Source organism: Brienomyrus brachyistius, chromosome 1 (assembly GCF_023856365.1).
Source record: "Brienomyrus brachyistius isolate T26 chromosome 1, BBRACH_0.4, whole genome shotgun sequence".
Classification (NCBI taxonomy): domain Eukaryota; kingdom Metazoa; phylum Chordata; class Actinopteri; order Osteoglossiformes; family Mormyridae; genus Brienomyrus; species Brienomyrus brachyistius.
The window spans coordinates 23,757,588-23,774,649 of NC_064533.1; the positions used below are offsets into that span (position 1 = coordinate 23,757,588).

Below are 17,062 nucleotides of genomic sequence, written 5' to 3' on the forward strand. Positions count from 1 at the left end.
TTGAACAGAAGCAACAAACTATATTTACTAATCCCACATTCTAAGGGAACAAACGTAGCTCATCCTTCGATAGCTCAGATGGCAGAGCGGAGGACTGTAGATGAAGTCTGATGGGGATCCTTAGGTCGCTGGTTCGACTCCGGCTCGAAGGACTTGTAGATTTTTTCCGATGTCAAGTTTCCGCACAAGCAATAAACTACATTTACTAATCCCACATTCTAAAGGAACATGGGTAGCTCATCCTTCGATAGCTCAGATGGCAGAGCGGAGGACTGTAGATTAAGCCTGATGAGGATCCTTAGGTCGCTGGTTCAACTCCGGCTCGAAGGACTAGTAGCTTTTTTCGATGTCAAGTTTGAACAGAAGCAACAAACTATATTTACTAATCCCACATTCTAAGGGAACAAAGGTAGCTCATCCTTCGATAGCTCAGATGGCAGAGCGGAGGACTGTAGATGAAGTCTGATGGGGATCCTTAGGTCGCTGGTTCGACTCCGGCTCGAAGGACTAGTAGATTTTTTCCGATGTCAAGTTTCCACACAAGCAATAAACTACATTTACTAATCCCACATTCTAAAGGAACATGGGTAGCTCATCCTTCGATAGCTCAGATGGCAGAGCGGAGGACTGTAGATTAAGCCTGAATGGGATCCTTAGGTCGCTGGTTCGACTCCGGCTCGAAGGACTAGTAGCTTTTTTCGATGTCAAGTTTGAACAGAAGCAACAAACTATATTTATTAATCCCACATTCTAAGGGAAGAAAGGTAGCTCATCCTTCGATAGCTCAGATGGCAGAGCGGAGGACTGTAGATTAAGCCTGATGGGGATCCTTAGGTCGCTGGTTCAACTCCGGCTCGAAGGATTTGTAGATTTTTTCCGATGTCAAGTTTCCGCACAAGCAATAAACTACATTTACTAATCCCACATTCTAAAGGAACATGGGTAGCTCATCCTTCGATAGCTCAGATGGCAGAGCGGAGGACTGTAGATTAAGCCTGATGGGGATCCTTAGGTCGCTGGTTCAACTCCGGCTCGAAGGAGTAGTAGCTTTTTTCGATGTCAAGTTTGAACAGAAGCAACAAACTATATTTACTAATCCCACATTCTAAGGGAACAAACGTAGCTCATCCTTCGATAGCTCAGATGGCAGAGCGGAGGACTGTAGATGAAGTCTGATGGGGATCCTTAGGTCGCTGGTTCGACTCCGGCTCGAAGGACTTGTAGATTTTTTCCGATGTCAAGTTTCCGCACAAGCAATAAACTACATTTACTAATCCCACATTCTAAAGGAACATGGGTAGCTCATCCTTCGATAGCTCAGATGGCAGAGCGGAGGACTGTAGATTAAGCCTGATGAGGATCCTTAGGTCGCTGGTTCAACTCCGGCTCGAAGGACTAGTAGCTTTTTTCGATGTCAAGTTTGAACAGAAGCAACAAACTATATTTACTAATCCCACATTCTAAGGGAACAAAGGTAGCTCATCCTTCGATAGCTCAGATGGCAGAGCGGAGGACTGTAGATGAAGTCTGATGGGGATCCTTAGGTCGCTGGTTCGACTCCGGCTCGAAGGACTAGTAGATTTTTTCCGATGTCAAGTTTCCACACAAGCAATAAACTACATTTACTAATCCCACATTCTAAAGGAACATGGGTAGCTCATCCTTCGATAGCTCAGATGGCAGAGCGGAGGACTGTAGATTAAGCCTGAATGGGATCCTTAGGTCGCTGGTTCGACTCCGGCTCGAAGGACTAGTAGCTTTTTTCGATGTCAAGTTTGAACAGAAGCAACAAACTATATTTATTAATCCCACATTCTAAGGGAAGAAAGGTAGCTCATCCTTCGATAGCTCAGATGGCAGAGCGGAGGACTGTAGATTAAGCCTGATGGGGATCCTTAGGTCGCTGGTTCAACTCCGGCTCGAAGGATTTGTAGATTTTTTCCGATGTCAAGTTTCCGCACAAGCAATAAACTACATTTACTAATCCCACATTCTAAAGGAACATGGGTAGCTCATCCTTCGATAGCTCAGATGGCAGAGCGGAGGACTGTAGATTAAGCCTGATGGGGATCCTTAGGTCGCTGGTTCAACTCCGGCTCGAAGGAGTAGTAGCTTTTTTCGATGTCAAGTTTGAACAGAAGCAACAAACTATATTTACTAATCCCACATTCTAAGTGAACAAAGGTAGCTCATCCTTCGATAGCTCAGATGGCAGAGCGGAGAACTGTAGATTAAGTCTGATGGGGATCCTTAGGTCGCTGGTTCAACTCCGGCTCGAAGGACTTGTAGATTTTTTCCGATGTCAAGATTCCGCATAAGCAAGAAACTACATTTACTAATCCCACATTCATGAAGGAACATGGGTAGCTCATCCTTCGATAGCTCAGATGGCAGAGTGGAGGACTATAGATTAAGCCTGATGAGGATCCTTAGGTCGCTGGTTCAACTCCGGCTCGAAGGACTAGTAGCTTTTTTCGATGTCAAGTTTGAACAGAAGCAACAAACTATATTTACTAATCCCACATTCTAAGGGACAAAGGTTAGCTCATCCTTCGATAGCTCAGATGGCAGAGCGGAGGACTGTAGATAAAGTCTGATGGGGATCCTTAGGTCGTTGGTTCAACTCCGGCTCGAAGGACTCGTAGATTTTTTCCGATGTCAAGTTTCCGCACAAGCAATAAACTACATTTACTAATCCCACATTCTAAAGGAACATGGGTAGCTCATCCTTCGATAGCTCAGATGGCAGAGCGGAGAACTGTAGATTAAGCCTGATGGGGATCCTTAGGTCGCTGGTTCAACTCCGGCTCAAAGGACTAGTAGCTTTTTTCGATGTCAAGTTTGAACAGAAGCAACAAACTATATTTACTAATCCCACATTCTAAGGGAACAAACGTAGCTCATCCTTCGATAGCTCAGATGGCAGAGCGGAGAACTGTAGATGAAGTCTGATGGGGATCCTTAGGTCGCTGGTTCGACTCCGGCTCGAAGGACTTGTAGATTTTTTCCGATGTCAAGTTTCCGCACAAGCAATAAACTACATTTACTAATCCCACATTCTAAAGGAACATGGGTAGCTCATCCTTCGATAGCTCAGATGGCAGAGCGGAGGACTGTAGATTAAGCCTGATGAGGATCCTTAGGTCGCTGGTTCAACTCCGGCTCGAAGGACTAGTAGCTTTTTTCGATGTCAAGTTTGAACAGAAGCAACAAACTATATTTACTAATCCCACATTCTAAGGGAACAAAGGTAGCTCATCCTTCGATAGCTCAGATGGCAGAGCGGAGGACTGTAGATGAAGTCTGATGGGGATCCTTAGGTCGCTGGTTCGACTCCGGCTCGAAGGACTTGTAGATTTTTTCCGATGTCAAGTTTCCACACAAGCAATAAACTACATTTACTAATCCCACATTCTAAAGGAACATGGGTAGCTCATCCTTCGATAGCTCAGATGGCAGAGCGGAGGACTGTAGATTAAGCCTGAATGGGATCCTTAGGTCGCTGGTTCGACTCCGGCTCGAAGGACTAGTAGCTTTTTTCGATGTCAAGTTTGAACAGAAGCAACAAACTATATTTATTAATCCCACATTCTAAGGGAAGAAAGGTAGCTCATCCTTCGATAGCTCAGATGGCAGAGCGGAGGACTGTAGATTAAGCCTGATGGGGATCCTTAGGTCGCTGGTTCAACTCCGGCTCGAAGGATTTGTAGATTTTTTCCGATGTCAAGTTTCCGCACAAGCAATAAACTACATTTACTAATCCCACATTCTAAAGGAACATGGGTAGCTCATCCTTCGATAGCTCAGATGGCAGAGCGGAGGACTGTAGATTAAGCCTGATGGGGATCCTTAGGTCGCTGGTTCAACTCCGGCTCGAAGGAGTAGTAGCTTTTTTCGATGTCAAGTTTGAACAGAAGCAACAAACTATATTTACTAATCCCACATTCTAAGTGAACAAAGGTAGCTCATCCTTCGATAGCTCAGATGGCAGAGCGGAGAACTGTAGATTAAGTCTGATGGGGATCCTTCGGTCGCTGGTTCAACTCCGGCTCGAAGGACTTGTAGATTTTTTCCGATGTCAAGTTTCCGCACAAGCAATAAACTACATTTACTAATCCCACATTCTAAAGGAACATGGGTAGCTCATCCTTCGATAGCTCAGATGGCAGAGCGGAGGACTGTAGATTAAGCCTGATGGGGATCCTTAGGTCGCTGGTTCAACTCCGGCTCGAAGGAGTAGTAGCTTTTTTCGATGTCAAGTTTGAACAGAAGCAACAAACTATATTTACTAATCCCACATTCTAAGGGAACAAAGGTAGCTCATCCTTCGATAGCTCAGATGGCAGAGCGGAGGACTGTAGATTAAGCCTGATGGGGATCCTTAGGTCGCTGGTTCAACTCCGGCTCGAAGGAGTAGTAGCTTTTTTCGATGTCAAGTTTGAACAGAAGCAACAAACTATATTTACTAATCCCACATTCTAAGTGAACAAAGGTAGCTCATCCTTCGATAGCTCAGATGGCAGAGCGGAGAACTGTAGATGAAGTCTGATGGGGATCCTTAGGTCGCTGGTTCGACGCCGGCTCTAAGGACTTGTAGATTTTTTCCGATGTCAAATTTCCGCACAAGCAATAAACTGCATTTACTAATCCCACATTCTAAAGGAACACGGTTAGCTCATCCTTTGATAGCTCAGATGGCAGAGCGGAGAACAGTAGATTAAGCCTGATGAGGATCCTTAGGTCGCTGGTTCAACTCCGGCTCGAAGGACTAGTAGCTTTTTTCGATGTCAAGTTTGAACAGAAGCAACAAACTATATTTACTAATCCCACATTCTAAGGGAAGAAAGGTAGCTCATCCTTCGATAGCTCAGATGGCAGAGCGGTGGACTGTAGATGAAGTCTGATGGGGATCCTTAGGTCGCTGGTTCGACTCCGGCTCGAAGGACTTGTAGATTTTTTCCGATGTCAAGTTTCCGCACAAGCAATAAACTACATTTACTAATCCCACATTCTAAAGGAACATGGGTAGCTCATCCTTCGATAGCTCAGATGGCAGAGCGGAGGACTGTAGATTAAGCCTGATGAGGATCCTTAGGTCGCTGGTTCAACTCCGGCTCGAAGGACTCGTAGATTTTTTCCGATGTCAAGTTTCCGCACAAGCAATAAACTACATTTACTAATCCCACATTCTAAAGGAACATGGGTAGCTCATCCTTCGATAGCTCAGATGGCAGAGCGGAGGACTGTAGATGATGCCTGATGGGGATCCTTAGGTCGCTGGTTCAACTCCGGCTCGAAGGAGTAGTAGCTTTTTTCGATGTCAAGTTTGAACAGAAGCAACAAACTATATTTACTAATCCCACATTCTAAGGGAAGAAAGGTAGCTCATCCTTCGATAGCTCAGATGGCAGAGCGGAGGACTGTAGATTAAGCCTGATGGGGATCCTAAGGTCGCTGGTTCAACTCCGGCTCGAAGGACTTGTAGATTTTTTCCGATGTCAAGTTTCCGCACAAGCAATAAACTACATTTACTAATACCACATTCTAAAGGAACATGGGTAGCTCATCCTTCGATAGCTCAGATGGCAGAGCGGAGGACTGTAGATTAAGCCTGATGGGGATCCTTAGGTCGCTGGTTCAACTCCGGCTCGAAGGAGTAGTAGCTTTTTTCGATGTCAAGTTTGAACAGAAGCAACAAACTATATTTACTAATCCCAAATTCTAAGTGAACAAAGGTAGCTCATCCTTCGATATCTCAGATGGCAGAGCGGAGAACTGTAGATTAAGTCTGATGGGGATCCTTAGGTCGCTGGTTCAACTCCGGCTCGAAGGACTTGTAGATTTTTTCCGATGTCAAGTTTCCGCACAAGCAATAAACTACATTTACTAATCCCACATTCTAAAGGAACATGGGTAGCTCATCCTTCGATAGCTCAGATGGCAGCGCGGAGGACTGTAGATTAAGCCTGATGGGGATCCTTAGGTCGCTGGTTCAACTCCGGCTCGAAGGAGTAGTAGCTTTTTTCGATGTCAAGTTTGAACAGAAGCAACAAACTATATTTACTAATCCCACATTCTAAGTGAACAAAGGTAGCTCATCCTTCGATAGCTCAGATGGCAGAGCGGAGAACTGTAGATGAAGTCTGATGGGGATCCTTCGGTCGCTGGTTCGACTCCGGCTCTAAGGACTTGTAGATTTTTTCCGATGTCAAATTTCCGCACAAGCAATAAACTACATTTACTAATCCCACATTCTAAAGGAACACGGGTAGCTCATCCTTTGATAGCTCAGATGGCAGAGCGGAGAACAGTAGATTAAGCCTGATGAGGATCCTTAGGTCGCTGGTTCAACTCCGGCTCGAAGGACTAGTAGCTTTTTTCGATGTCAAGTTTGAACAGAAGCAACAAACTATATTTACTAATGCCACATTCTAAGGGAAGAAAGGTAGCTCATCCTTCGATAGCTCAGATGGCAGAGTGGTGGACTGTAGATGAAGTCTGATGGGGATCCTTAGGTCGCTGGTTCGACTCCGGCTCGAAGGACTTGTAGATTTTTTCCGATGTCAAGTTTCCGCACAAGCAATAAACTACATTTACTAATCCCACATTCTAAAGGAACATGGGTAGCTCATCCTTCGATAGCTCAGATGGCAGAGTGGAGGACTGTAGATTAAGGCGGATGAGGAACCTTAGGTCGCTGGTTCAACTCCGGCTCGAAGGACTAGCAGCTTTTTTCGATGTCAAGTTTGAACAGAAGCAATAAACTATATTTACTAATCCCACATTCTAAGGGAACAAAGGTAGCTCATCCTTCGATAGCTCAGATGGCAGAGCGGAGGACTGTAGATGAAGTCTGATGGGGATCCTTAGGTCGCTGGTTCGACTCCGGCTCGAAGGACTAGTAGATTTTTTCCGATGTCAAGTTTCCGCACAAGCAATAAACTACATTTAGTAATCCCACATTCTAAAGGAACATGGGTAGCTCATCCTTCGATAGCTCAGATGGCAGAGCGGAGGACTGTAGATTAAGCCTGATGGGGATCCTTAGGTCGCTGGTTCAACTCCGGCTCGAAGGAGTAGTAGCTTTTTTCGATGTCAAGTTTGAACAGAAGCAACAAACTATATTTACTAATCCCACATTCTAAGTGAACAAAGGTAGCTCATCCTTCGATAGCTCAGATGGCAGAGCGGAGAACTGTAGATTAAGTCTGATGGGGATCCTTAGGTCGCTGGTTCAACTCCGGCTCGAAGGACTTGTAGATTTTTTCCGATGTCAAGTTTCCGCACAAGCAATAAACTACATTTACTAATCCCACATTCTAAAGGAACATGGGTAGCTCATCCTTCGATAGCTCAGATGGCAGAGCGGAGGACTGTAGATTAAGCCTGATGGGGATCCTTAGGTCGCTGGTTCAACTCCGGCTCGAAGGAGTAGTAGCTTTTTTCGATGTCAAGTTTGAACAGAAGCAACAAACTATATTTACTAATCCCACATTCTAAGTGAACAAAGGTAGCTCATCCTTCGATAGCTCAGATGGCAGAGCGGAGAACTGTAGATGAAGTCTGATGGGGGTCCTTAGGTCGCTGGTTCGACTCCGGCTCTAAGGACTTGTAGATTTTTTCCGATGTCAAATTTCCGCACAAGCAATAAACTACATTTACTAATCCCACATTCTAAAGGAACACGGGTAGCTCATCCTTTGATAGCTCAGATGGCAGAGCGGAGATCAGTAGATTAAGCCTGATGAGGATCCTTAGGTCGCTGGTTCAACGCCGGCTCGAAGGACTAGTAGCTTTTTTCGATGTCAAGTTTGAACAGAAGCAACAAACTATATTTACTAATCCCACATTCTAAGGGAACAAAGGTAGCTCATCCTTCGATAGCTCAGATGGCAGAGCGGAGGACTGTAGATGAAGTCTGATGGGGATCCTTAGGTTGCTGGTTTGACTCCGGCTCGAAGGACTAGTAGATTTTTTCCGATGTCAAGTTTCCGCACAAGCAATAAACTACATTTACTAATCGCACATTCTAAATGAACAACTGAAGCTTGACTTTCGATAGCTCAGTTGGCAGAGCGGACGACTGTAGATAAAGCAGGATGGGGATCCTTAGGTCGCTGGTTTGACTCCGGCTCGAAGGACTTGTAGATTTTTTCCGATGTCAAGTTTCCGCACAAGCAACAAACTATATTTACTAATCCCACATTCTAAGGGAACAAAGGTAGCTCATCCTTCGATAGCTCAGATGGCAGAGCGGAGGACTGTAAATGAAGTCTGATGGGGATCCTTAGGTCGCTGGTTCGACTCCGGCTCGAAGGACTAGTAGATTTTTTCCGATGTCAAGTTTCCGCACAAGCAATAAACTACATTTACTAATCCCACATTCTGATTGAACATGGGTAGCTCATCCTTCGATAGCTCAGATGGCAGAGCGGAGGACTGTAGATTAAGCCTGATGGGGATCCTTAGGTCGCTGGTTCAACTCCGGCTCGAAGGACTAGTAGCTTTTTTCGATGTCAAGTTTGAACAGAAGCAACAAACTATATTTACTAATCCCACATTCTAAGGAAAGAAAGGTAGCTCATCCTTCGATAGCTCAGATGGCAGAGCGGAGGACTGTAGATGAAGTCTGAGGGGGATCCTTAGGTCGCTGGTTCAACTCCGGCTCGAAGGACTCGTAGATTTTTTCCGATGTCAAGTTTCCGCACAAGCAATAAACTACATTTACTAATCCCACATTCTAAAGGAACATGGGTAGCTCATCCTTCGATAGCTCAGATGGCAGAGCGGAGGACTGTAGATGATGCCTGATGGGGATCCTTAGGTCGCTGGTTCGACTCCGGCTCGAAGGACTTGTAGATATTTTCCGATGTCAAGTTTCCGCACAAGCAATAAACTACATTTACTAATCCCACATTCTAAAGGAACATGGGTAGCTCATCCTTCGATAGCTCAGATGGCTGAGCGGAGGACTGTAGATTAAGCCTGATGGGGATCCTTAGGTCGCTGGTTCAACTCCGGCTCGAAGGACTAGTAGATTTTTTCCGATGTCAAGTTTCCGCACAAGCAATAAACTACATTTACTAATCCCACATTCTAAAGGGACATGGGTAGCTCATCCTTCGATAGCTCAGATGGCAGAGCGGAGGACTGTAGATTAAGGCTGGTGGGGATCCTTAGGTCGCTGGTTCAACTCCGGCTCAAAGGACTAGTAGCTTTTTTCGATGTCAAGTTTGAACAGAAGCAACAAACTATATTTACAAATCCCACATTCTAAGGGAAGAAAGGTAGCTCATCCTTAGATAGCTCAGATGGCAGAGCGGAGTACTGTAGATTAAGCCTGATGGGGATCCTTTGGTCGCTGGTTCAACTCCGGCTCGAAGGACTAGTAGCTTTTTTCGATGTCAAGTTTGAACAGAAGCAACAAACTATATTTACTAATCCCACATTCTAAGGGAACAAAGGTAGCTCATCGTTCGATAGCTCAGATGGCAGAGCGGAGGACTGTAGATGAAGTCTAATGGGGATCCTTAGGTCGCTGGTTCAACTCCGGCTCGAAGGACTTGTAGATTTTTTCCGATGTCAAGTTTCCGCACAAGCAATAAACTACATTTACTAAGCCCACATTCTAAGTGAACAAGTGAAGCTCATCTTTCGATAGCTCAGTTGGCAGAGCGGATGACTGTAGATAAAGCATGATGGGGATCCTTAGGTCGCTGGTTCAACTCCGGCTCGGAGGACTATTCGCTTTTTTCAATGTCAAGTTTGAACAGAAGCAACAAACTATATTTTCTAATCCCACATTCTAAGGGGAGAAAGCTAGCTCATCCTTCAATAGCTCAGATGGCAGAGCGGAGGACTGTAGATAAAGTCTGATGGAGATCCTTAGGTTGCTGGTTCAACTCCGGCACGAAGGACTTGTAGATTTTTTCCGATGTCAAGTTTCCGCCCAAGCAATAAACTACATTTACTAATCCCACATTCTAAAGGAACATGGGTAGCTCATCCTTCGATAGCTCAGATGGCAGAGCGGAGGACTGTAGGTTAAGCCTGATGGGGATCCTTAGCTCGCTGGTTCAACTCCGGCTCAAAGGACTAGTAGCTTTTTTCGATGTCAAGTTTGAACAGAAGCAACAAACTATATTTACTAATCCCACATTCTAAGGGAAGAAAGTTAGGTCATCCTTCGATAGCTCAGGTGGCAGAGAGGAGGACTGTAGATAAAGTCTGATGGAGATCCTTAGGTCGCTGGTTCAACTCCGGCTCGAAGGACTTGTAGATTTTTTCCGATGTCAAGTTTCCGCACAAGCAATAAACTACATTTACTAATCCCACATTCTAAATGAACAAGTGAAGCTCATCTTTCGATAGCTCAGTTGGCAGAGCGGATGACTGTAGATAAAGCATGATGGGGATCCTTAGGTCGCTGGTTCAACTCCGGCTTGAAGGACTTGTAGATTTTTTCCGATGTCAAGTTTCCGCACAAGCAATAAACTACATTTACTAATCCCACATTCTAAATGAACAAGTGAAGCTTGACTTTCGATAGCTCAGTTGGCAGAGCGGACGACTGTAGATAAAGCAGGATGGGGATCCTTAGGTCGCTGGTTCAACTCAGGCTCAAAGAACTAGTAGCTTTTTTCGATGTCAAGTTTGAACAGAAGCAACAAACTATATTTAGTAATCCCACATTCTAAGGAAAGAAAGGTAGCTCATCCTTCGATAGCTCAGATGGCAGAGCGGAGGACTGTAGATGAAGTCTGATGGGGATCCTTAGGTCGCTGTTTCAACTCCGGCTCGAAGGACTCGTAGATTTTTTCCGATGTCAAGTTTCCGCACAAGCAATAAACTACATTTACTAATCCCACATTCTAAAGGAACATGGGTAGCTCATCCTTCGATAGCTCAGATGGCAGAGCGGAGGACTGTAGATGCTGCCTGATGGGGATCCTTAGGTCGCTGGTTCGACTCCGGCTCGAAGGACTAGTAGCTTTTTTCGATGTCAAGTTTGAACAGAAGCAACAAACTACATTTACTAATCCCACATTCTAAAGGAACACAGGTAGCTCATCCTTTGATAGCTCATATGGCAGAGCGGAGCACTGTAGATAAAGCATGATGGGGATCCTTAGGTCGCTGGTTCAACTCCGGCTGGAAGGACTAGTAGCTTTTTTCGATGTTAAGTTTGAACAGAAGCAACAAACTACATTTAGTAATTCCACATTCTAAGGAAAGAAAGGTAGCTCATCCTTCGATAGCTCAGATGGCAGAGCGGAGGACTGTAGATGAAGTCTGATGGGGATCCTTAGGTCGCTGGTTCAACTCCGGCTCGAAGGACTCGTAGATTTTTTCCGATGTCAAGTTTCCGCACAAGCAATAAACTACATTTACTAATCCCACATTCTAAAGGAACATGGGTAGCTCATCCTTCGATAGCTCAGTTGGCAGAGCGGAGGACTGTAGATGATGTCTGATGGGGATCCTTAGGTCGCTGGTTCGACTCCGGCTCGAAGGACTTGTAGATTTTTTCCGATGTCAAGTTTCCGCACAAGCAATAAACTACATTTACTAATCCCATATTCTAAAGAAACATGGGTAGCTCATCCTTCGATAGCTCAGATGGCTGAGCGGAGGACTGTAGATTAAGCCTGATGGGGATCCTTAGGTCGTTGGATCAACTCCGGCTCAAAGGACTTGTAGATTTTTTCCGATGTCAAGTTTCCGCACAAGCAATAAACTACATTTACTAATCCCACATTCTAAATGAACAAGTGAAGCTTGACTTTCGATAGCTCAGTTGGCAGAGCGGACGACTGTAGATAAAGCAGGATGGGGATCCTTAGGTCGCTGGTTCAACTCAGGCTCAAAGAACTAGTAGCTTTTTTCGATGTCAAGTTTGAACAGAAGCAACAAACTATATTTAGTAATCCCACATTCTAAGGAAAGAAAGGTAGCTCATCCTTCGATAGCTCAGATGGCAGAGCGGAGGACTGTAGATGAAGTCTGATGGGGATCCTTAGGTCGCTGTTTCAACTCCGGCTCGAAGGACTCGTAGATTTTTTCCGATGTCAAGTTTCCGCACAAGCAATAAACTACATTTACTAATCCCACATTCTAAAGGAACATGGGTAGCTCATCCTTCGATAGCTCAGATGGCAGAGCGGAGGACTGTAGATGCTGCCTGATGGGGATCCTTAGGTCGCTGGTTCGACTCCGGCTCGAAGGACTAGTAGCTTTTTTCGATGTCAAGTTTGAACAGAAGCAACAAACTACATTTAGTAATTCCACATTCTAAGGAAAGAAAGGTAGCTCATCCTTCGATAGCTCAGATGGCAGAGCGGAGGACTGTAGATGAAGTCTGATGGGGATCCTTAGGTCGCTGGTTCAACTCCGGCTCGAAGGACTCGTAGATTTTTTCCGATGTCAAGTTTCCGCACAAGCAATAAACTACATTTACTAATCCCACATTCTAAAGGAACATGGGTAGCTCATCCTTCGATAGCTCAGTTGGCAGAGCGGAGGACTGTAGATGATGTCTGATGGGGATCCTTAGGTCGCTGGTTCGACTCCGGCTCGAAGGACTTGTAGATTTTTTCCGATGTCAAGTTTCCGCACAAGCAATAAACTACATTTACTAATCCCATATTCTAAAGAAACATGGGTAGCTCATCCTTCGATAGCTCAGATGGCTGAGCGGAGGACTGTAGATTAAGCCTGATGGGGATCCTTAGGTCGCTGGATCAAGTCCGGCTCAAAGGACTTGTAGATTTTTTCCGATGTCAAGTTTCCGCACAAGCAATAAACTACATTTACTAAGCCCACATTCTAAGTGAACAAGTGAAGCTCATCTTTCGACAGCTCAGTTGGCAGAGCGGATGACTGTAGATAAAGCATGATGGGGATCCTTAGGTCGCTGGTTCAACTCCGGCTCGGAGGACTATTAGCTTTGTTCAATGTCAAGTTTGAACAGAAGCAACAAACTATATTTACTAATCCCACATTCTAAGGGAAGAAAGCTAGCTCATCCTTCAATAGCTCAGATGGCAGAGCGGAGGACTGTAGATAAAGTCTGATGGATTTCCTTAGGTTGCTGGTTCAACTCCGGCTCGAAGGACTTGTAGATTTTTTCCGATGTCAAGTTTCCGCCCAAGCAATAAACTACATTTACTAATCCCACATTCTAAAGGAACATGGGTAGCTCATCCTTCGATAGCTCAGATGGCAGAGCGGAGGACTGTAGATGAAGTCTGATGGGGATCCTTAGGTCGCTGGTTCAACTCCGGCTCGAAGGACTCGTAGATTTTTTCCGATGTCAAGTTTCCGCACAAGCAATAAACTACATTTACTAATCCCACATTCTAAAGGAACATGGGTAGCTCATCCTTCGATAGCTCAGTTGGCAGAGCGGACGACTGTAGATAAAGCATGATGGGGATCCTTAGGTCGCTGGTTCTACTCCGGCTCGGAGGACTAGTACATTTTTTCGATGTCAAGTTTGAACAGAAGCAACAAACTATATTTACTAATCCCACATTCTAAGAGAACAAACATAGCTCATCCTTCGATAGCTCAGATGGCAGAGTGGAGGACTGTAGATGAAGTCTGATGGGGATCCTTAGGTCGCTGGTTCGACTCCGGCTCGAAGGACTTGTAAATTTTTTCCGATGTCAAGTTTCCGCACAAGCAATAAACTACATTTACTAATCCCACATTCTAAATGAACAAGTGAAGCTTGACTTTCGATAGCTCAGTTGGCAGAGCGGACGACTGTAGACAAAGCATGATGGGGATCCTTAGGTCGCTGGTTCAACTCCGGCTCGAAGGACTTGTAGATTTTTTCGATGTTAAGTTTGAACAGAAGCAACAAACTACATTTAGTAATTCCACATTCTAAGGAAAGAAAGGTAGCTCATCCTTCGATAGCTCAGATGGCAGAGCGGAGGACTGTAGATGAAGTCTGATGGGGATCCTTAGGTCGCTGGTTCAACTCCGGCTCGAAGGACTCGTAGATTTTTTCCGATGTCAAGTTTCCGCACAAGCAATAAACTACATTTACTAATCCCACATTCTAAAGGAACATGGGTAGCTCATCCTTCGATAGCTCAGATGGCAGAGCGGAGGACTGTAGATGATGCCTGATGGGGATCCTTAGGTCGCTGGTTCGACTCCGGCTCGAAGGACTAGTAGCTTTTTTCGATGTCAAGTTTGAACAGAAGCAACAAACTACATTTACTAATCCCACATTCTAAAAGAACACAGGTAGCTCATCCTTTGATAGCTCAGATGGCAGAGCAGAGGACTGTAGATAAAGCATGATGGGGATCCTTAGGTCGCTGGTTCAACTCCGGCTCGAAGGACTAGTAGCTTTTTTCGATGTTAAGTTTCCGCACAAGCAATAAACTACATTTACTAATCCCACATTCTAAATGAAGAAGTGAAGCTTGACTTTCGATAGCTCAGTTGGCAGAGCGGACGACTGTAGACAAAGCATGATGGGGATCCTTAGGTCGCTGGTTCAATTCCGGCTCGAAGGACTAGTAGCTTTTTTCGATGTCAAGTTTGAACAGAAGCAACAAACTATATTTACTAATCCCACATTCTAAGGAAACAAAGGTAGCTCATCCTTCGATAGCTCAGATGGCAGTGCGGAGGACTGTAGATGAAGTCTGATGGGGATCCTTAGGTCGCTGGTTCAACTCCGGCTCGAAGGACTCGTAGATTTTTTCCGATGTCAAGTTTCCGCATAAGCAATAAACTACATTTACTAATCCCACATTCATGAAGGAACATGGGTAGCTCATCCTTCGATAGCTCAGATGGCAGAGCGGAGGACTATAGATTAAGCCTGATGAGGATCCTTAGGTAGCTGGTTCAACTCCGGCTCGAAGGACTAGTAGGTTTTTTCGATGTCAAGTTTGAACAGAAGCAACAAACTATATTTACTAATCCCACATTCTAAGGGACGAACGTTAGCTCATCCTTTGATAGCTCAGATGGCAGTGCGGAGGACTGTAGATGAAGTCTGATGGAGATCCTTAGGTCGCTGGTTCAACTCCGGTTCGAAGGACTAGTAGATTTTTTCCAATGTCAAGTTTCCGCACAAGCAATAAACTACATTTACTAATCCCACATTCTAAAGGAACATGGGTAGCTCATCCTTCGATAGCTCAGATGGCAGAGCGGAGGACTGTAGATTAAGCATGATGGGGATCCTTAGGTTGCTGGTTCAACTCCGGCTCGAAGGACTAGTAGCTTTTTTCGATGTCAAGTTTGAACAGAAGCAACAAACTATATTTAGTAATCCCACATTCTAAAGAAAGAAAGGTAGCTCATCCTTCGATAGCTCAGATGGCAGAGCGGAGGACTGTAGATGAAGTCTGATGGGGATCCTTAGGTCGCTGGTTCAACTCCGGCTCGAAGGACTCGTAGATTTTTTCCGATGTCAAGTTTCCGCACAAGCAATAAACTACATTTACTAATCCCACATTCTAAAGGAACAGGGGTAGCTCATCCTTCGATAGCTCAAATGGCAGAGCGGAAGACTGTAAATGATGTCTGATGGGGATCCTTAGGTCGCTGGTTCGACTCCGGCTCGAAGGACTTGCAGATTTTTTCCGATGTCAAGTTTCCGCACAAGCAATAAACTACATTTACTAATCCCACATTCTAAAGGAACATGAGTAGCTCATCCTTCGATAGCTCAGATGGCAGAGCGGAGGACTGTAGATAAAGCAGGATGGGGATCCTTAGGTCGCTGGTTCAACTCCGGCTCGAAGGACTAGTAGCTTTTTTCGATGTCAAGTTTGAACAGAAGCAACAAACTATATTTAGTAATCCCACATTCTAAGGAAAGAAAGGTAGCTCATCCTTCGATAGCTCAGATGGCAGAGCGGAGGACTGTAGATGAAGTCTGATGGGGATCCTTAGGTCGCTGGTTCAACTCCGGCTCGAAGGACTCGTAGATTTTTTCCGATGTCAAGTTTCCGCACAAGCAATAAACTACATTTACTAATCCCACATTCTAAAGGAACATGGGTAGCTCATCCTTCGATAGCTCAGATGGCAGAGCGGAGGACTGTAGATGATGCCTGATGGGGATCCTTAGGTTGCTGGTTCGACTCCGGCTCGAAGGACTTGTAGATTTTTTCCGATGTCAAGTTTGAACAGAAGCAATAAACTACATTTACTAATCCCACATTCTAAATGAACAAAGGTAGCTCATCCGTCGATAGCTCAGATGGCAGAGCGGAGGACTGTAGATAAAGCATGATGGGGATCCTTAGGTCGCTGGTTCAACTCCGGCTCGAAGTACTTGTAGATATTTTCCGATGTCAAGTTTCCGCACAAGCAATTAAGTACATTTACTAATCCCACATTCTAAAGGAACATGGGTAGCTCATCCTTCGATAGCTCAGATGGCAGAGCGGAGGACTGTAGATTAAGCCTGATAGGCATCCTTAGGTCGCTGGTTCAACTCCGGCTCGATGGACTAGTAGCTTCTTTCGATGTCAAGTTTGAACAGAAGCAACAAACTATATTTACTAATCCCACATTCTAAGGGAACAAAGGTAGCTCATCCTTCGATAGCTCAGATGGCAGAGCGGAGGACTGTAGATGAAGTCTAATGGGGATCCTCAGGTCGCTGGTTCAACTCCGGCTCGAAGGACTTGTAGATTTTTTCCGATGTCAAGTTTCCGCACAAGCAATAAACTACATTTACTAATCCCACATTCTAAAGGAACATGGGTAGCTCTTCCTTCGATAGCTCAGATAGCAGAGCGGAGGACTATAGATAAAGCCTGATGGGGATCTTTAGGTCGCTGGTTCAACTCCGGCTCGAAGGACTAGTAGCTTTTTCCGATGTCAAGTTTCCGCACAAGAAATGAACTGTATTTACTAATCCCACATTCTAAGAGAAGAAAGGTAGCTCGTCCTTTGATAGCTCAGATGGCAGAGCGGAGGACTGTAGATAAAGCATGATGGGGATCCTTAGGTCGCTGGTTCAACTCCGGCTCGAAGGACTAGTAGCTTTTTTCGATGTCAAGTTTGAACAGAAGCAACA

General features: G+C 45.1%; 46 non-coding genes across 46 annotated transcripts; all 46 read left to right on the plus strand.

The window, feature by feature from the left end:
* Positions 1-63: 63 nt before the first annotated feature.
* Positions 64-152, plus strand: trnay-gua (transfer RNA tyrosine (anticodon GUA)). The gene is given in 2 exon segments: positions 64-100; positions 117-152. It is a non-coding gene; the product is annotated as a tRNA-Tyr (tRNA).
* Positions 153-241: 89 nt separating this feature from the next.
* Positions 242-330, plus strand: trnay-gua (transfer RNA tyrosine (anticodon GUA)). The gene is given in 2 exon segments: positions 242-278; positions 295-330. It is a non-coding gene; the product is annotated as a tRNA-Tyr (tRNA).
* Positions 331-418: 88 nt separating this feature from the next.
* trnay-gua (transfer RNA tyrosine (anticodon GUA)) lies at positions 419-507 on the plus strand. Its single transcript is given in 2 exon segments — positions 419-455; positions 472-507. It is a non-coding gene; the product is annotated as a tRNA-Tyr (tRNA).
* Positions 508-596: 89 nt separating this feature from the next.
* Positions 597-685, plus strand: trnay-gua (transfer RNA tyrosine (anticodon GUA)). The gene is given in 2 exon segments: positions 597-633; positions 650-685. It is a non-coding gene; the product is annotated as a tRNA-Tyr (tRNA).
* Positions 686-773: 88 nt separating this feature from the next.
* trnay-gua (transfer RNA tyrosine (anticodon GUA)) lies at positions 774-862 on the plus strand. The gene is given in 2 exon segments: positions 774-810; positions 827-862. It is a non-coding gene; the product is annotated as a tRNA-Tyr (tRNA).
* An 89-nt stretch (positions 863-951) lies between these two features.
* trnay-gua (transfer RNA tyrosine (anticodon GUA)) lies at positions 952-1,040 on the plus strand. Its single transcript is given in 2 exon segments — positions 952-988; positions 1,005-1,040. It is a non-coding gene; the product is annotated as a tRNA-Tyr (tRNA).
* An 88-nt stretch (positions 1,041-1,128) lies between these two features.
* On the plus strand, positions 1,129-1,217 carry trnay-gua (transfer RNA tyrosine (anticodon GUA)). Its single transcript is given in 2 exon segments — positions 1,129-1,165; positions 1,182-1,217. It is a non-coding gene; the product is annotated as a tRNA-Tyr (tRNA).
* An 89-nt stretch (positions 1,218-1,306) lies between these two features.
* Positions 1,307-1,395, plus strand: trnay-gua (transfer RNA tyrosine (anticodon GUA)). Its single transcript is given in 2 exon segments — positions 1,307-1,343; positions 1,360-1,395. It is a non-coding gene; the product is annotated as a tRNA-Tyr (tRNA).
* An 88-nt stretch (positions 1,396-1,483) lies between these two features.
* Positions 1,484-1,572, plus strand: trnay-gua (transfer RNA tyrosine (anticodon GUA)). The gene is given in 2 exon segments: positions 1,484-1,520; positions 1,537-1,572. It is a non-coding gene; the product is annotated as a tRNA-Tyr (tRNA).
* Positions 1,573-1,661: 89 nt separating this feature from the next.
* On the plus strand, positions 1,662-1,750 carry trnay-gua (transfer RNA tyrosine (anticodon GUA)). Its single transcript is given in 2 exon segments — positions 1,662-1,698; positions 1,715-1,750. It is a non-coding gene; the product is annotated as a tRNA-Tyr (tRNA).
* Positions 1,751-1,838: 88 nt separating this feature from the next.
* Positions 1,839-1,927, plus strand: trnay-gua (transfer RNA tyrosine (anticodon GUA)). The gene is given in 2 exon segments: positions 1,839-1,875; positions 1,892-1,927. It is a non-coding gene; the product is annotated as a tRNA-Tyr (tRNA).
* An 89-nt stretch (positions 1,928-2,016) lies between these two features.
* On the plus strand, positions 2,017-2,105 carry trnay-gua (transfer RNA tyrosine (anticodon GUA)). Its single transcript is given in 2 exon segments — positions 2,017-2,053; positions 2,070-2,105. It is a non-coding gene; the product is annotated as a tRNA-Tyr (tRNA).
* A 267-nt stretch (positions 2,106-2,372) lies between these two features.
* trnay-aua (transfer RNA tyrosine (anticodon AUA)) lies at positions 2,373-2,461 on the plus strand. Its single transcript is given in 2 exon segments — positions 2,373-2,409; positions 2,426-2,461. It is a non-coding gene; the product is annotated as a tRNA-Tyr (tRNA).
* Positions 2,462-3,082: 621 nt separating this feature from the next.
* On the plus strand, positions 3,083-3,171 carry trnay-gua (transfer RNA tyrosine (anticodon GUA)). The gene is given in 2 exon segments: positions 3,083-3,119; positions 3,136-3,171. It is a non-coding gene; the product is annotated as a tRNA-Tyr (tRNA).
* Positions 3,172-3,259: 88 nt separating this feature from the next.
* On the plus strand, positions 3,260-3,348 carry trnay-gua (transfer RNA tyrosine (anticodon GUA)). The gene is given in 2 exon segments: positions 3,260-3,296; positions 3,313-3,348. It is a non-coding gene; the product is annotated as a tRNA-Tyr (tRNA).
* Positions 3,349-3,437: 89 nt separating this feature from the next.
* trnay-gua (transfer RNA tyrosine (anticodon GUA)) lies at positions 3,438-3,526 on the plus strand. The gene is given in 2 exon segments: positions 3,438-3,474; positions 3,491-3,526. It is a non-coding gene; the product is annotated as a tRNA-Tyr (tRNA).
* Positions 3,527-3,614: 88 nt separating this feature from the next.
* On the plus strand, positions 3,615-3,703 carry trnay-gua (transfer RNA tyrosine (anticodon GUA)). The gene is given in 2 exon segments: positions 3,615-3,651; positions 3,668-3,703. It is a non-coding gene; the product is annotated as a tRNA-Tyr (tRNA).
* Positions 3,704-3,792: 89 nt separating this feature from the next.
* On the plus strand, positions 3,793-3,881 carry trnay-gua (transfer RNA tyrosine (anticodon GUA)). The gene is given in 2 exon segments: positions 3,793-3,829; positions 3,846-3,881. It is a non-coding gene; the product is annotated as a tRNA-Tyr (tRNA).
* A 266-nt stretch (positions 3,882-4,147) lies between these two features.
* On the plus strand, positions 4,148-4,236 carry trnay-gua (transfer RNA tyrosine (anticodon GUA)). Its single transcript is given in 2 exon segments — positions 4,148-4,184; positions 4,201-4,236. It is a non-coding gene; the product is annotated as a tRNA-Tyr (tRNA).
* An 88-nt stretch (positions 4,237-4,324) lies between these two features.
* Positions 4,325-4,413, plus strand: trnay-gua (transfer RNA tyrosine (anticodon GUA)). Its single transcript is given in 2 exon segments — positions 4,325-4,361; positions 4,378-4,413. It is a non-coding gene; the product is annotated as a tRNA-Tyr (tRNA).
* Positions 4,414-5,034: 621 nt separating this feature from the next.
* trnay-gua (transfer RNA tyrosine (anticodon GUA)) lies at positions 5,035-5,123 on the plus strand. The gene is given in 2 exon segments: positions 5,035-5,071; positions 5,088-5,123. It is a non-coding gene; the product is annotated as a tRNA-Tyr (tRNA).
* An 89-nt stretch (positions 5,124-5,212) lies between these two features.
* On the plus strand, positions 5,213-5,301 carry trnay-gua (transfer RNA tyrosine (anticodon GUA)). Its single transcript is given in 2 exon segments — positions 5,213-5,249; positions 5,266-5,301. It is a non-coding gene; the product is annotated as a tRNA-Tyr (tRNA).
* Positions 5,302-5,567: 266 nt separating this feature from the next.
* On the plus strand, positions 5,568-5,656 carry trnay-gua (transfer RNA tyrosine (anticodon GUA)). The gene is given in 2 exon segments: positions 5,568-5,604; positions 5,621-5,656. It is a non-coding gene; the product is annotated as a tRNA-Tyr (tRNA).
* Positions 5,657-6,809: 1,153 nt separating this feature from the next.
* On the plus strand, positions 6,810-6,898 carry trnay-gua (transfer RNA tyrosine (anticodon GUA)). The gene is given in 2 exon segments: positions 6,810-6,846; positions 6,863-6,898. It is a non-coding gene; the product is annotated as a tRNA-Tyr (tRNA).
* An 89-nt stretch (positions 6,899-6,987) lies between these two features.
* On the plus strand, positions 6,988-7,076 carry trnay-gua (transfer RNA tyrosine (anticodon GUA)). The gene is given in 2 exon segments: positions 6,988-7,024; positions 7,041-7,076. It is a non-coding gene; the product is annotated as a tRNA-Tyr (tRNA).
* Positions 7,077-7,342: 266 nt separating this feature from the next.
* On the plus strand, positions 7,343-7,431 carry trnay-gua (transfer RNA tyrosine (anticodon GUA)). Its single transcript is given in 2 exon segments — positions 7,343-7,379; positions 7,396-7,431. It is a non-coding gene; the product is annotated as a tRNA-Tyr (tRNA).
* A 799-nt stretch (positions 7,432-8,230) lies between these two features.
* On the plus strand, positions 8,231-8,319 carry trnay-gua (transfer RNA tyrosine (anticodon GUA)). Its single transcript is given in 2 exon segments — positions 8,231-8,267; positions 8,284-8,319. It is a non-coding gene; the product is annotated as a tRNA-Tyr (tRNA).
* An 89-nt stretch (positions 8,320-8,408) lies between these two features.
* Positions 8,409-8,497, plus strand: trnay-gua (transfer RNA tyrosine (anticodon GUA)). The gene is given in 2 exon segments: positions 8,409-8,445; positions 8,462-8,497. It is a non-coding gene; the product is annotated as a tRNA-Tyr (tRNA).
* An 88-nt stretch (positions 8,498-8,585) lies between these two features.
* On the plus strand, positions 8,586-8,674 carry trnay-gua (transfer RNA tyrosine (anticodon GUA)). The gene is given in 2 exon segments: positions 8,586-8,622; positions 8,639-8,674. It is a non-coding gene; the product is annotated as a tRNA-Tyr (tRNA).
* Positions 8,675-8,763: 89 nt separating this feature from the next.
* trnay-gua (transfer RNA tyrosine (anticodon GUA)) lies at positions 8,764-8,852 on the plus strand. The gene is given in 2 exon segments: positions 8,764-8,800; positions 8,817-8,852. It is a non-coding gene; the product is annotated as a tRNA-Tyr (tRNA).
* Positions 8,853-10,894: 2,042 nt separating this feature from the next.
* On the plus strand, positions 10,895-10,983 carry trnay-gua (transfer RNA tyrosine (anticodon GUA)). The gene is given in 2 exon segments: positions 10,895-10,931; positions 10,948-10,983. It is a non-coding gene; the product is annotated as a tRNA-Tyr (tRNA).
* Positions 10,984-11,248: 265 nt separating this feature from the next.
* Positions 11,249-11,337, plus strand: trnay-gua (transfer RNA tyrosine (anticodon GUA)). Its single transcript is given in 2 exon segments — positions 11,249-11,285; positions 11,302-11,337. It is a non-coding gene; the product is annotated as a tRNA-Tyr (tRNA).
* An 89-nt stretch (positions 11,338-11,426) lies between these two features.
* On the plus strand, positions 11,427-11,515 carry trnay-gua (transfer RNA tyrosine (anticodon GUA)). The gene is given in 2 exon segments: positions 11,427-11,463; positions 11,480-11,515. It is a non-coding gene; the product is annotated as a tRNA-Tyr (tRNA).
* Positions 11,516-12,137: 622 nt separating this feature from the next.
* Positions 12,138-12,226, plus strand: trnay-gua (transfer RNA tyrosine (anticodon GUA)). The gene is given in 2 exon segments: positions 12,138-12,174; positions 12,191-12,226. It is a non-coding gene; the product is annotated as a tRNA-Tyr (tRNA).
* Positions 12,227-12,314: 88 nt separating this feature from the next.
* On the plus strand, positions 12,315-12,403 carry trnay-gua (transfer RNA tyrosine (anticodon GUA)). Its single transcript is given in 2 exon segments — positions 12,315-12,351; positions 12,368-12,403. It is a non-coding gene; the product is annotated as a tRNA-Tyr (tRNA).
* An 89-nt stretch (positions 12,404-12,492) lies between these two features.
* On the plus strand, positions 12,493-12,581 carry trnay-gua (transfer RNA tyrosine (anticodon GUA)). Its single transcript is given in 2 exon segments — positions 12,493-12,529; positions 12,546-12,581. It is a non-coding gene; the product is annotated as a tRNA-Tyr (tRNA).
* A 622-nt stretch (positions 12,582-13,203) lies between these two features.
* Positions 13,204-13,292, plus strand: trnay-gua (transfer RNA tyrosine (anticodon GUA)). The gene is given in 2 exon segments: positions 13,204-13,240; positions 13,257-13,292. It is a non-coding gene; the product is annotated as a tRNA-Tyr (tRNA).
* A 266-nt stretch (positions 13,293-13,558) lies between these two features.
* trnay-gua (transfer RNA tyrosine (anticodon GUA)) lies at positions 13,559-13,647 on the plus strand. The gene is given in 2 exon segments: positions 13,559-13,595; positions 13,612-13,647. It is a non-coding gene; the product is annotated as a tRNA-Tyr (tRNA).
* A 266-nt stretch (positions 13,648-13,913) lies between these two features.
* On the plus strand, positions 13,914-14,002 carry trnay-gua (transfer RNA tyrosine (anticodon GUA)). The gene is given in 2 exon segments: positions 13,914-13,950; positions 13,967-14,002. It is a non-coding gene; the product is annotated as a tRNA-Tyr (tRNA).
* Positions 14,003-14,091: 89 nt separating this feature from the next.
* On the plus strand, positions 14,092-14,180 carry trnay-gua (transfer RNA tyrosine (anticodon GUA)). The gene is given in 2 exon segments: positions 14,092-14,128; positions 14,145-14,180. It is a non-coding gene; the product is annotated as a tRNA-Tyr (tRNA).
* Positions 14,181-14,801: 621 nt separating this feature from the next.
* On the plus strand, positions 14,802-14,890 carry trnay-aua (transfer RNA tyrosine (anticodon AUA)). The gene is given in 2 exon segments: positions 14,802-14,838; positions 14,855-14,890. It is a non-coding gene; the product is annotated as a tRNA-Tyr (tRNA).
* A 266-nt stretch (positions 14,891-15,156) lies between these two features.
* Positions 15,157-15,245, plus strand: trnay-gua (transfer RNA tyrosine (anticodon GUA)). The gene is given in 2 exon segments: positions 15,157-15,193; positions 15,210-15,245. It is a non-coding gene; the product is annotated as a tRNA-Tyr (tRNA).
* Positions 15,246-15,333: 88 nt separating this feature from the next.
* trnay-gua (transfer RNA tyrosine (anticodon GUA)) lies at positions 15,334-15,422 on the plus strand. Its single transcript is given in 2 exon segments — positions 15,334-15,370; positions 15,387-15,422. It is a non-coding gene; the product is annotated as a tRNA-Tyr (tRNA).
* A 267-nt stretch (positions 15,423-15,689) lies between these two features.
* On the plus strand, positions 15,690-15,778 carry trnay-gua (transfer RNA tyrosine (anticodon GUA)). Its single transcript is given in 2 exon segments — positions 15,690-15,726; positions 15,743-15,778. It is a non-coding gene; the product is annotated as a tRNA-Tyr (tRNA).
* Positions 15,779-15,866: 88 nt separating this feature from the next.
* Positions 15,867-15,955, plus strand: trnay-gua (transfer RNA tyrosine (anticodon GUA)). The gene is given in 2 exon segments: positions 15,867-15,903; positions 15,920-15,955. It is a non-coding gene; the product is annotated as a tRNA-Tyr (tRNA).
* Positions 15,956-16,044: 89 nt separating this feature from the next.
* trnay-gua (transfer RNA tyrosine (anticodon GUA)) lies at positions 16,045-16,133 on the plus strand. The gene is given in 2 exon segments: positions 16,045-16,081; positions 16,098-16,133. It is a non-coding gene; the product is annotated as a tRNA-Tyr (tRNA).
* Positions 16,134-17,062: the final 929 nt, after the last annotated feature.